Source organism: Cnephaeus nilssonii, assembly GCF_951640355.1.
Source record: "Cnephaeus nilssonii genome assembly, chromosome: 6".
Classification (NCBI taxonomy): Eukaryota; Metazoa; Chordata; class Mammalia; order Chiroptera; family Vespertilionidae; genus Cnephaeus; species Cnephaeus nilssonii.
Genome location: NC_137077.1, coordinates 5,285,236 through 5,299,886, shown reverse-complemented (window position 1 = coordinate 5,299,886; position 14,651 = coordinate 5,285,236). Strand labels below are relative to the sequence as shown.

Genomic DNA, 14,651 nt, shown 5'->3' with positions numbered 1-14,651 from the left:
ACATTAGGGGGCTCCCAGGGTATACTCACATTCACCCCACAAGACAGCCAGCATTTGGGTACCTACCATAGAGAGGGCATGGAGCCAAAGAAGCAACAGCCAATAGATGTATGACCACCACAGTGGGCAGATGAGGGAGAGGAGACACTTGTCCCTTACTCCCTGCCCTCTGTCCTAATAATACCCAAGTAGAGCTGAGCTCAAAGGAGGGAGCTGTGACCCATACGCTGCTTGGTCCCATAAGTGGACCTCCAGAAGAGTAAAACAGGACCCCAGGAGGGAAGGGCATCCAGCCTCAAAGCACAGAGGTGTGACAGTACCTGGTGTGTTGGGGAACCTTCAGTAAATCAGAGTGGCTGGCTTGGAATGGGGCAGGTAATGAGACTGGAAGGAGAGGTGGAACTCCGATTAGATGTGATTTTGGTCTTACTCCTCACATCCATATTTTTTTCTTCTTTGATCTCTGTGCTATATTATTGAATGGTATCTTTGTACCTATCTTCTAGTTTCCAATTTTCTCTTTTTCAAATCTGTCTAATCATCTGTCCCTTATGGATTCCATTTTTTTTTTTTCGGTAAGCATTTCATACTCGGCTGTTTAATATTCTGCAGCTAATAGTTCATAGCTGAAACCCTTGTAGGCTAACCCTGTGGTTTGTGTCTCGTAGACTCTCAGCCATGCAGGCTTGTTCCTTGTGTTTCTGGCTGTCACTGGTGGTGACATCGTGCTTGGCTGAGGTTAACCTGTAAGAGTCTGGGGGAGGGGAATCCGTATGGAGCAACAGCAGAGCAGACTTTTTGGACACCTTTGACAATCCAGCATGGAGTCGCTGTAGCCATGACAGTTTTGTCAAGTGCTATGTCAAGACTGAGGTAACGAGAACACTCTTTGGTAGCACCCAAAACCACAAGTCTGGGCACTCAGTGGGACCTCCACCCCTGGGGGCGCTATAAGAACTCAGAGCTCCAACCACTAAGCCACACCAACTGTACCATGGTCATACTGGGAGCCTGCTGGACTTCCCCTGCAGCCACCTGGCTTAACAACAATGCCCACCTCTCTGCCTGTGGACACGCCAATGACCCAGTGACTGGGACTTTGTGTCCAGCACTCGCTCGTTCCTATAAGCTCCCTGTCTCTGTGTGTAACCTGTGTGTGTCTCTACTGGCTTATTGGGGAGGTCTCCCCTAAAGTACCTGGCCGTGTGGAAAGACAGAAGCGTGTGTGATGCTTCCATGCTCATGACAGGGTCTTGGTCAGGCTGCCTTCCTCCAGGAAGAATCTGTTTGTCAGGACCAGGACTACAGGCCTCGAGCCGGTGCACCTCCTTGAACACTTCACTTAATGCAGAAGTTGAGGCTCCACTGCCTGCCGTGTTGGCTCCAGCCTAGTGTTCAGATTGTGATGCTGATATTAGCATTGGCCTCAGGGAACCTGCCTCGAGATTCCTTCACACTCAGCCCCCTGCTCCAATCAGGTTTCAGTCCTCAGGCCTACTGCCGTTAGTCTGCTTTTGTGCTGTTTTGCCCGTGGAGATTTCCTTTAACCCCCATGCATCCAACAATGCACTAAAAGGTATCTTTTATCCAGAATCTAGTTTTGTGGGTCTTTTTTTAACAGCAGGAGGACCTCCACATTGCTGAAAATGAAAGAAGTCAGGAGTATAGTTTTTATCCTGCAGATAATGAAGAGCCATTAAAGGCTGCTTTGAAGTTTTGTGTGTTATCCAGATCACTGGGGAGAGCGCTGGCAGACAGACAGGAGTGAGACTCAGGCAAGGAGATCGCTGACCAAGGTATTCTAACAGTGCAAGTAACACATGACAAAGGCCCGTGAAGTAGGCATAGAGATGACACTTAAAATATGATCATCAAAGAATTGTCACAACTTAGTGATTGAATATTTCTGAATAATTAGGCTTTCTCCAAGTTTATAGGTAGCAAGGACTGGTGACTATCATTATCAGAGTACTAAGCATTCCTTTCTGGGGTTTTTTCCTCAGTACAATGAGTGAAATAACTTCTGTAGGAGTTCAAACAAGCTGCCCCAAGATGTGTAACTCTGGAGTGTCGATTATGTCAAGCTGGAAACAATCAAGGCCTAGAAGGCTCAGGAAGAACCTTAGGCCTCCCCCCAAATGCCTAAAAGAATCTAACATGGAGGACCTACTCCAGGAAGGGAGCTACCCTCATAGATAACTAGGTTAATCTAAAGTAGGGAGGAAGCTAGCAAGGCCTGTTAGATCGAAATCCATCCTGTGTCCCATTGTTAAAGATGGCCCAGCAAATATTTATTTACTAAACATTAACGTATTCATCTCCTTGTGAACTGCCTTACTTCCTGTTTGAAGTCCTGGACCCCGACTTTCCTCTCCTTACCATGGAATGACATATATGCCTCATTTTTCCTGTCTTTGGAATTTTCACGCATATGTGAATTTCCCATGTGCACATATTAATACTTAATTTCTCCTGTTAATCTGTTGTATGTCGTTTGGATTATTCGACCAGCCAGAAAGAAGAACTAAGTGGGAAAGAGGAAAGTGTCCCATCTCCAACACCACTGATGTAAAACACCTTTTTCATTTATATTTACTAAACACATTTGACCTTGGCATGAGCCACCACTGGGCTATCGGGATTTGTAACTGCTGTAGCCCTTTGCTTATCTTGTCTCCAGGCCACAAGGCATGATGATCCAAAAGAAACACACGCTGCAAAAGTCTAAGGCACCTCCAGAGCTCCTCTGTAGTGCAATAGTGCAGCCATCTGAAACACACACACACACACACACACACACACACACACACACACACACTAAAATCTTTAGAAAGGAAAAGAGAACATTTGTAGGAGGCTAATCCACCTCTCAGAAACTAGGTCATTCCTTGTCTTCTCTGCCCAGTCCTCTGAAGCATCTGTACACTGTTGTGTGGAAGATAGTAATACGAATTGGAACAAATTAAGTACCACTATTTCCATTTCATTAAAACTGCTAACTTCAGGGAAAATGAAGCTGTAGTTTGTACACGTTGGACCTGTTGGATTATAATCAACAACAAGGGCAAAAGGATTAGCTACTTACTAGATTTCTCAGAACTTACTACACGATTGGGCATGTTTGCTGATGACCTACTTTCAAGATGTGTTGTGCTTTTTATTTTTTTTTTAATGGTAATGAAATGCTCGTATCTCTCAAATGCACAACAAGCATACAACCACCAGCTAGATAGCTCAGTTAGAATTTTTAAAAATTATGTGTTTCAAGGAAAGACATTGGGGAGAGGATGCAGAGAGCATGGCCTAACAACGTAACAGCAAGGCGGTGCTGTTAGATATCAGTGGACACAGGCAAAGAAAGGTGGACAACTTAGGAGCAATGGGATAAGCTTCCTCTCAGCAGAAGGCAGGGTGAAGAGATGCCAGGAACCAGGGAGCAAATATTTTTCCCCATCCCCAAAGCCATAAAGCCAAGCAGTCCCTGAAACTTTGAGGCCACCCTCAAGAGGAAAAGGGAGAAAGGGAAATCCTGAACTGACTAATTTAAACTGGAGAATGACTGAGAAAACAGAATAACCAAGTTTATATTTTCTGCCACCAAGAAATTTAAGGTTATCTTGAATTATAGAAAAATATAGGGACTACTTTTGGCACAGCTGAGGCCACGGCTTGAAAACATCACACCCATGACTCAAATGTGAGTAAGTGGGAAAGACTCTTCCACCCCCCGACAGCCCTTTGTCTCTCTTCACCCACCGCTTCTAATTAAGACAGCTCCTTAGCTCTCTCTCTGCTCTCCAGATCTTCCTGCCTCTAAAACTAACTTGAGTAACAACAGCTGGAACTGGGGCGAGATCACCCATACTGTGTCTCTGGGTTTCTGCCACACTAGAGACAGATCCTGGTTTTAGACCAGATTTGAAGTGATATGAAAGGAAAAGCTAAAGAAATAATATCTGGGCCAACACCAATGCCCATGTGCATTCCCTCTCTATATCCTTGAGCATTATTTCAAACTAAAGGCACAGTGCACGGATTCGTGCACCAGTGAGGTCCCTCAGCCTGGCCTGTGCCCTCTAGCAATCCAGCACACCTCAGGGGATATAGTAGTGCGTGAAGTGGCAGGAGGCCAGGGTGCCGCTCATGCTCATCCTGGCCCCGCTGCGCCTGCCACCGCCGCTTGGTAGCACTGCACAGAGGCGGGAGAGGCTTACGCTGCCGCAGCTGCACTTGCCAGCCGTGAGCCCAGCGTCTGGTGCCTGTAGGTCAGCTGAGTGGCACTCCCGCTGTGGGAGCACACTGACCACCAGGGGGCAGCTCCTGCGTTGAGCATCTGCACCCTGGTGGTCAGTGCACACCATAGCTACCAGCCAGTCGTCCAGTCATCAGGTCGACAGGTCAGTTAGGCTTTTATATATAGAGACTAGAGGCCGGTGCATGAAATTCATGCACAGGGGGTGTGTCCCTCAGCCTAGCCTGCACCCTCTCCAATCTGGGACCCCTTGAGGGATGTCCAGATGCCCATTTAGGCCTGATCCTACCAGTAGGATAGGGCCTAAACGGGCAGTCAGACATCTCTCTCACAATCCAGGACTGCTGGCTCCCAACTGCTTGCCTGCCTGCCTTCCTAATTGCCCCTAACTGCTTCTGCCTGCCAGCCTGATCGCCCCCTAACCACTCCCCTGCCAGCCTGATTGATGCCTAACTGCTCCCCTGCCAGCCTGATTGCCCCCAACTGCCCTCTCCTACAGGCCTGCTCCCCCCAACTGCCCTCCCCTGTAGGCCTGGTCCCCCCAACTGCTCTCCCCTGCAGGCCTGGGTCCCCCCAAACTGCCCTTCCCTGCAGGCCAGGTCGCCCCCAACTTCCCTCCTCTGCCAGCCTGGTCACTCCTAACTGCCCTCCCCTGCAGGCTTGATCGCCCCCCACTGCCCTCCCTTGCAGACCTGGTCCCTCCCAACTGCCCTCCCCTGCTGGCCTGACCGCCCACAACTGCCCTCCCTTGCAGGCCTGGTCCCTCCCAACTGCCCTCCCCTGCTGGCCATCTTGTGGTGGCCATATTGTGTCCACATGGAGGCAGCCATCTTTGACCACATGGGGGCAGCCATCTTGTGTGTTGGAGTGACAGCCAATTTGCATATTACTCTTTTATGAGATAGGAGGACTAGGGCCCAGTGCATGAATTCATGCACCTTGAAAGGAACTATGGGCCACGAGGCTATGGTGGGCACAGGGGCGGGTCTCAGCCCATCCTCTGGGCCCCTGCCCGGCTCCTCCCGTTGTGTCCCCCAGTCCCCTGCCAGCCGCCCCGCTCCTGCTGTTGCTCCCATGCACTGACAGTGCCGGCCCCACTTGCACCTGCTGACACTGATGGCCCAATTACCCCTCAGGAGCATGGGGAGGTGGAGAAGCCCTTAGGGGTGATTGGGGCTGGCAGCCGCCTCTCGCACCTGCTGCCAAGCAATCGGGACCAGCACCGGGCGCCGGCAGCAGGTGCAAGCAGTGGCTCCGGTGCCAGCTGTGGGTGCGAGCAGGGCCAGCGCTGGCAGTGGGTGTGAGTGGCGGGTCCGGCGCCAGCAGAGTGCAAGTAGGGCCAACGCCAGCAGTGGGTGCGAGCTGCCAGCCCCGATCGCCCCTCAGGAGCAGGTGGAGGTGGAGAAGCTCTGAGGGGTGATCGGGGCTGGCAGCCGCCACTCGTACCCGCTGACAGCGCCAAGCGATCGGGGCCGGTGCCAGGTGCTGGCAGCAGGTGCGAGCACCGGGCAGGACTGTGGTGCATGGGAGCAAAGAATTTTCAGCAATCACCAGAGGCTCACTCTGATGACAGCGAATTGCCCCGCCTTGGCCTGGCGCACCTGCTCACGTGCTCCACCATCCCACCACAGCCAACGCCAGCCATGTTCCACACGTATCTCTGGTGGTGAGCACATATCATAGCAACCGGTTGTTCAGTTGTTCTGCCGTTTGGTCTATTTGCATATTAGGATTTTATTTATAAAGATGGTATGCATTCTGAGTACTTCCACTTTTAAACAGACTCTCTTTAGCCAACATAACAATTCAGTGTCAATTAGGGATGAGAAAGATTCCTCAAAAGATGACTCTGCTGGCAGCGAACCTCACTAGTGAACTTAAGAGTCCACCCACTGTGCTGCTCTTACTGCTCTTCTTTTAAAACACTATGATGAATCTTCTCTGAAGATACTTTGAAAGTATATACAAAAAATACAGAAACATAATTTCAAATGATACTTAGCCAACTAATATTTAGTGGAGCTCTTATTAGGTGGCTAAGCACTGGGTTAGAGACAGAGAACACAATGATGAACAAGACACAGATCTTCTCTTATCTTCTCTTAAAACAACAACAACAACATAATCTAGGACCTAGTTCGTGGCACCATGGCTAAATGCACCACGGTCAGAATCATTGGTAAACACAGGAACCATTACAGTACTCCCTCAGTAAAATGATGAAGAAACTTGAAATCAGCCAGCATAGTACACTTGCTCCTTCTGTGGCAAAACCAAGATGAAGAGGTGAGTTGTGGGGATCAGGCACTGTGGTTCCTGCATGAAAACAGTAGCTGGTGGTACCTGGATTTACAACACCACTTCTGCTAGCACAGTAAAGTCTGCCATCAGAAGACTGAAGAACTGAAAGACCAGTAGCTCTACAATTCGAAACATGCTAGACTATAATAAATGGGTTCATTGGTACAACCAAAATAATCATAGTCTAATCAATGGAAGAGAATAGAGAGCCCAGAAATAAACCCAGGTTATATGGTCAATTAATTTGCGACAAAGTAGCCAAGAATATATGATAAGGAAAAGTCAATCTCGTCAATAAATGGTGTTGGGAAAACTGGACAGCCACAGGCAAAAGAATGAAACTGGATCACTATTTTACGCCATACACAAAAATTAACTTAAAATGGATCAAAGATTTGAGTATAAGACCTAAAACCATAAAAGTCCTAGAAGAAAACAGGTGGCAAGCCTTGTGACATCGGTCTTTGTGATGGTTTTTTGGATTTGACACCAAAAGTAAAGACAACAAAAGCAAAAATAAACAACAGGGGCTACATCAAACTAAAAAGCTTCTGCACAGCAAAGGAAACCATCACCAGAATGAAAAGGCAACCTACTGAATTGGAAAGAAATATTTTTTCAAACCATGTATCTGAAAAGGGGTTAATATCCAAAATATATGAAGAATCATAGAACTCAATAGCAAAAAAAAAAACAAACCCCAAAAAACAAATACCCAAATAATCTGATTTTAAAAGTGGGCAGAGGATCCAAATAGACATTTTCTCAAAGAAGAAATAAGATGGCTGACAGGTACATGCAAAAGTGCTCAACATCACTAATGTTGAGGGGAATGCAAGTCAAACCACAATGAGATATCACCTCATCCCTCTTAGCATGGCTACGATCAAAGAGGTAAGAAATAAGTGTTAGAGAGACTGGGCATTCAGGCCTGTCTTAGTCTGTAAGGGCTCTGTAACAAAATATCACAGACTGGGTAGCTTATAAACAACAGAAAGTGATTTCTCACAGTTCTAGAGGCTGAAGTCCAAGATCAGGGTGACGGCAATAGTCAGGTTCCGGTGAAGGCCTTCTTCCCGGGAGTAGACAGCTGACTCCTTCCTATGTGCTCCCACGTGGTGGACGAGGCTGGGGAGCTCTATGGGGTCTTTTTATAAATCACTAATTCCATCCATGAGGGTTCTACCCTGGTGACCTAATCACTTCCCAAAGGCCCCACCTCCCAATACCATCCCTTGGGCATTAGGTTTTCAACATATTTGAGGGGAACACAAACATTCAGACCCAGAGCAAAGCGCCTTTGCCTAGGAAGCTCCAGGTTCACATCTGTTATTCTGGTATCACTATTAATTATGCCCCCTTTTACTTCAAAAATGTCATGGCTTGGACAATAAGTTACATGGTCACCTTTACTGATATGACTGTTTACTTTTCTGGCTCATCTGGTACCTTTCCTGACATCTACTTAATCCTAAAACCCTGCTAATTTCTTTCAGTTAAGCTTCCTCCTACCCTGGTCTCTCACACCCTGTTCACTTTGCCTAATATATTCTCTTCTTCACTTCTCACTTGGTCTGTTCATTCTGTGTCGTAGGGAAAATAGTGTAGTAAACCGTTTTTCAAACTGTAGGTTGTGACCCGTTAGTAGGTTGTAAAATCAATTTTGTGGGTCACATTCAGTATTTTTTTAAAAAAAGTAAAACTGTCTAGAATAAAAGAGAATCGATCAGAATGCATTGCCAATAACTAGTTTGTGAAACTGCTATTTCGGGTGCATGAGTGATTGTGTGTGGTCTGGGTCATCTGAAAGGTATCTCTGACTGGATCAGAGTCAAAAGGTTTGAAACACATCGCCATAGGCTGCGGGATCAGACTATTTGATCTAAATCCTGACTTTGCCACTTCCTAGTTTTGTGACCTTGGACAAGTTATTTAAACTGTGTGGATTTATTTAAACTGTGTGGATTTTCCTCATTTATCTTACGAGATTGTTACAAAAATTAAATGAATTAAAATGCTTAAAACTACCCAGCACACACAACATGTGTTGACCATTTATCATTATCTATCCTCAGGTTCTAGTTGGGACATCACTTTCTCCAGAAAGCCTCCCCTAACATCCAAAGTCAGGGTTAGGTGCCCTGCTGTGTCCTCCCCTTCTTAACACTTTTCTCACTTGTCTGAGGAGATGTGACCAGATCTGATTAGACCACTGGGAGCTACAGAAAGGCGGGTATCTTGTTCATCATTTGGTATCTAGCAATTAGCATAGTACCTGGCACATAATAGGTATCAGTACATTTTTGCAGAATTAATAATTTAATCACTCTTGGAAATAGATACACAGCCATTTGTTTTGTGCAAATAAAGTCATCTTGGGACTTACACACCTGAGAAGTCACAGTCATTTTGATGAAGAACCTGTCACCTTAGTTTAGATTAAGCCTGATTCTCTTAATTTGAAATGTCAGAGGGTTATATAACTTTTTATAATATACACTCGTTAGCAATGTAGTAAAAGATTTATGTTGGATGGTTTCTTGATCTAAAATTCATAAATAATTTTAAAATCAGCACCTATTAATTTTTCTTTTAATCATTACGATGGAAAAAGTTGGGTACTGCATGACAAATAGAAGGTGGCACCTTAATTTATTTATTTTTGGGGGCAGTAAAAATAGTATTTTATTCCACCCCCTCCCACTCACCATCTCCCCACAACCCCCAGTACACTTTTCCCTTCTCGGTCCCATAGCAATGTTACAATCAGAAAACAAATGTGTGGGGTTTTTTTTTTTTGGGGGGGGGGGCACGCAGGATTTGGGGAGGAGTATGGGTAAAAACAGTCAAATTACAGTAGGAATTTTTCCAAATAGGTCATCCACTTAGTCATCATCTTTTCCCTCATCTTCAGGTTCTCATTTTTGCTTCTGAGCCCTTTCTTCAAGATCTTCATCTTCCTCGTTGTTTACTTCCCAGTCATTATAACCTCTTCATCCTCCTCATTCTCCCCAGTCACATCCTCCTCTTCTTCTTCCACTGCCTAAGCCGCCGCCTCCTCCTCTTCCTCCCCCTCCCCCTCCTCCTCCTCCTCCTCTTCCTCCTCCTCGTGGTCCAGGCCCTCTACATAGCCCTGGGCGCCTGAGTCAGGGGCCTCCTTGTCATCCTTCCAGATATGTAAGTTATGGGAGGAGCTTGAACACGTTTTATCCGTTGTCATTCAGGTTGGTTACCTCACAACTGAAAAGGTTCTGTCTTGAGGTTTTCTAACTTTTTCAGTGGCTCTATTGTGCTGAGTTCTCTAATTTTGTTGACACTTTTCTGCCAATACTTCCAGGCCCCCTGAGATTCTGTTACCGCTTAGTTCAAGCTTCTTAAGTTTGTTTAACTTTGGTAAGTTTGTGACTGAGGTGAAGGCCATGTTGATTGTACTTAAGAACTCCAGTTCTTCAAATTCATCTGCGAGGCCTTCGATTTTGCCTTCATTAGACAGACAATCGTTCCGGACAAGCTCCTTCACATCAGAGGGCATCCTGCTCCACAGCTCTAAGTGAGTCCATTGTCCGTGTCCATCTCCTGTGCTCTCTCTCTGCAGAGGCTTTAAGCCAGTGGAATTAAATCAATACACCCTGACCCCACAGCCACACATTTTAGAATTTGAAGGCTCAACCAGCTCTGCTCCATTCTTCAAAAGGTGGCATATTTAAATGTACTTACCATCCATCTTTCTAGTCTTTTATTTTACTGAGCTCTGCAAATAATTGTGGTTTTGCTCTATTCATTCATTTCAATGTAAGCCTTTAAATAATTTTATCTATGTCTTTTTCATGTATGAATCATGTTTCCCATATTTTTGAAGTAAAAAGGAACAATTAAGTTAAAAAGCATTTTAATTGGCTTTATTAATACCAACTATATAATACATAATTACTATGTTGATAACCTCTCAAAGTTCTCTAATCAGTTCTTTAATTTGAAGAATGCTTTGCAACGCTCTGGTGATTGACATAGACTATTTCGGGGAAATGTGACTATTTCAGGGAAATGTGAAAGCATCCAGCAACTGCCCTCAAAATGGAAGACATCAATCAGTGCCCAGTTTATGAGCAACATATAAAAGAATATGCAACGGCTAGAAAAGTATTACATTACCAGGGGTGACAAAGATCAGAGCCTAGAGTAGTGCTGCGCTAGCGGCAGATTCACCCGGACCCCTGGGGGTGGTCTGGGGAACTCCTGTACAACTAACTCTCCTACTAAGTCAAATGGACACTTATGTCAGATGATGATGAGGGTCACAAAGAAAATAAAGCAGAGAAGAGGGTAGGGAGTGCCAATGGTGGGCGGGTGTCAGTTTTTAATAAAATATTCAGGAAGACCTCCCTAGACAGTGACATTTCAGCAGGACATGAAAAGAGGAGAGAGAGAGAGAGAGAGAGAGAGAGAGAGAGAGAGAGAGAGAGAGAAAGAGTGAGAGACCGAGGAGCACCATGGGGACAGGATGCAGGAGTGACTTCAGAACAAAAGGCCTTCCTCTGGCACACTGTAAAGGAAGCTAAAGGCTCCATAACAGGGGACTGGGAATAAATCCGTTATGTGCTCAGCTATCTTCCAATTGCCCTGGAGGACACTCCTTTCACCAAGGCATTAAAAAGGTTCAGTGATGGGCACCAGCATTTGTTTTCTGATTGTAACAGCTTTGTGGTGCTTGTCATCTGTAGGCTGAAGATGACCACTGGGTGATGCAGTGGAATCAGGCCCCTGATCTCTGTGGAAATGATGGCATCCTGCAGTGGTGGAAGCCAGATGGTTGTGCTTAACTCTTGGAGACAACTTGGCACAATAACCATAGTTAGCCACAGGGATACAATGATAACAGCTTTTTGTTGTTTTTTTACTTTCAGGGATGTATCATAATGGTTAATGAATCACAAGACCTATAGGAAATAGATAAGCAGCCTACTACGTGCTGCTAGACATACATAGATGGAAGACTTAACTATTGTCATCATGGTGGGGTTCGTGGTCTCTTACCCAATTCCTAAACCTAAGCCAGTTCACAGAGCCAGAGCCTCTTGATTGAGGGGAAGGTCAGATCCCTTCAAGGAAGAATCCTGAAATTCCACCACAGGCATATATAGTAAATCTTGCTCTAAGCCTTCCCTACAGGTACCTGAAGCCATTTCAACAACAACTGTACTGGGAAAGGGAAATACACAGAATTTCCAGGTCTTGTTAGATGCTGGCTCTTAACTGACACTAATCTCTGGAGATCCAACAACTCCACTGTAGTCTACTGAGTAGAGATTTATGGCAATCAGGTGGCACCTGAAGTCTTGGCCTAGGCTCCACCCCACAATGGGCCTAGTAAAACCACAGACCTACCTCTAGCTATTTCCATGGTCTCAGAACGTATAATGGGAATAGAACACTCAGTAACTGGCAGAATCCCCACATCGGTTCCATGACCCACGGAATTCAGGCTATTATGGTTAGAAGGACCAGGTAGAAGCCCTCAGAATTATACCCCTCACCCCCCCAAAAAAATCTTTCAGGGGAAACTTCAAAGATTACTGCCACCATCAAAGATTGATTCTTATCACATTTCAATATCACCTGCCTGCTTTTCTGAAAAGCCAGATGGATTGTGGAGAATGACTAGATTATTGCAAATATAATCAGGTGGTAATGCCAATCATAGCCGTAGTTCCAGCTGTGGTATCCTTACTCTCAGCCTAGAAATGTTTTCCCAAAATCTATTAATAAAGATAATTAGAATCAGTTAGCCTTCATGTGACTGGGACACAGTATACCTTGACTGTCTTGCCTCACAGCTATGTCAACTCTGCTCTATTAAGAGGGACCTGGATTTTCTTGATATCCCACAGAACATCACACGGATCCAGTACAGTGATGATAAGATGCTAACTGGACTTACTAAGCATGGAGGAGCGAGCACTCTTGGTGCTACCTGCATGCAGAAGGTGGGTGATAAGTCCTGGGAAAGTCCAAGGGCCTGCCACACCTGTGCAATGTTTATACAGTGGTGAGGAGAGGGTCAGGATATCTTCTCTAACGTGAGAGGCAAGTTGTTGCATCTCAAACTGCCCAACACACACACACACACACACACACACACACACACACACACAGACACACACACAAATCACAGTAATCATGGAGGCAATGTATACCACATTTGGGCTCTGATCATGTACCCCTGTTTTGAGTGCTCATCAAAGCAAGAAAAGGTTCTGCAGCAGGCCCAGCCCACTGCACAGGCTGCCCGAACAGTACAACCTAGAACCAACGCAAGTGCCTCAGGTAGAGACAGATGCTAAATGCAGCCTCTCATGAGCCCCAGTAGGAAATCACAAAGCTGATCTCTAGGGCTTTGGGGGAAGGCCATGCCTTCTTTGCCTACACCACAGGATGCCAAATAACTATGTGCCCATAATGTAATGGGTATTATCTGGGCCACAGAACATACAATTGGACATGAAGAGTTTTCCATTGTGAAATCAAAATGACATACATGAGATCAGATCAAGCCCGTCCAGAAGCCCATGTGAACCACACAATCAGAGGACTCAGACTCCTTGGAGCCTGTTCCCACTCCTTTTTGCCTCTCATCAACTTACACATGTAGCTCCCTGGAGACCTGACAGTTAAGAGGGAAAAGTACAGGGTTGGTTTACAGATGAATCTGTAAGGTATGCCAGCACTAGCCAGAAGTGGATAACTGCTTAATTATAGCTCTACTCAGAAGTGCCCCTGAAAGACAGTAGGAAAATCCTCCAAAGTAGAATTGCAAACAGTACATCTAGATACACACTTCATGTGGAAAACAAGATGCAATTCAAGGGCAGTGGCTGATGGGTGCACTCAGGAACTTGGAAAGAATAAGACTGGAAGATTAGTGACAAAGAAATATGTGGATGGACCTCTCAGATGTATGTGCATATTATGTGAAGATATTCATGTGCTATATAAAGGCCTACAAGGGGACATTTACTGTGGAAGAGGCCCTCAAAAATCAGATGGCAAGATGCTCTGTTTAATGGCCATCAATCACTCTCTTCCATGGTCCAATGGATTTGGCCATGTTCCAGGGATGGAGGTTATCCATGGGCGCAACAATATGAACTTCCCCTCACCTACGTAACCTGGCTACAAAGCTGCCGAAAGTGGAGTTAATGTTCCACTCCAGGCATGGCATCACTTTCCAGGGAAAATGGCCAGAGCTGCCTTCCCTGCCCGCAGCCCTCCCACCAGCACCACCATTAGTGAACGTACCGAATACCTCATCTATTTTCCCATCATCTCACAAACACCCCTACATATACTATTCTATAGAATTAAAAAAATACTTTCCAACTCTTTATGAATCTAGCAAAATATCAGTGTCAAACATGACAAAGAGAATATGAGAAAAGACATTTCTGGTGAATTTTACTCATAGATATGGATGCAAAGCTCCTAAACAAAACATTAGCAAATCAAACTCAGCAATATATGTAGTAAAAGATTATATATCATGGCAAAATTGGGCTTTTTTTCAGGAATTCAAGGTTGTTTTACTATTTGGACATCAACTAATATACAAAATTAACAGCTCAAAGGAGAAAAACCTATAACCATTAATACAGATGTTAAAAATGGAGAAATTTAACATATATTTATGATAAAAGTGTTAAATTAGGAATGGAGATCTGCAGAAATGCATATAATAAGCCTGTTTTAACCCTTTGCACTCACTTGCTTTTTTCTCGATTCCTTTATTCTAATGCTAACCGTGTTGAGTCACACTCGACATCCGAGTGCAAAAGGTTAATGGCAAATGGTGAAATCATGCTCTTTAAGACACAGACTAAGTCTAGGAAGCTCACGATCATATTTTCATTCAGCACTGTCTGAGAGGTTCTACCTACATGGCGAGGTAATAAAACAAAATACATGCTTTAAAAACAAAGAAACAAATCTGCCATCATTCACAGATGATATGATTTTCAATATAAGAAACCCAGTAGAATCTACAGATAAATTAGGAAAATTGGTAAGGATTAAGCAAGGCTACTAGTTATAAAATCAATATACA

The 14,651-nt window shown here is 45.1% G+C and overlaps 1 protein-coding gene and 1 pseudogene across 2 annotated transcripts in view; both read right to left on the bottom strand.

The window, feature by feature from the left end:
* Positions 1-14,651, bottom strand: part of ENTHD1 (ENTH domain containing 1) — a gene marked incomplete at both ends in the record, with an annotated part of 83,853 nt that overhangs the window by 17,097 nt on the left and 52,105 nt on the right. The window lies entirely within an intron of this gene.
* On the bottom strand, positions 9,439-10,085 carry LOC307100885 (acidic leucine-rich nuclear phosphoprotein 32 family member A-like; annotated as a pseudogene). Its single transcript has one exon. The product of its transcript is annotated as an acidic leucine-rich nuclear phosphoprotein 32 family member A-like (transcript).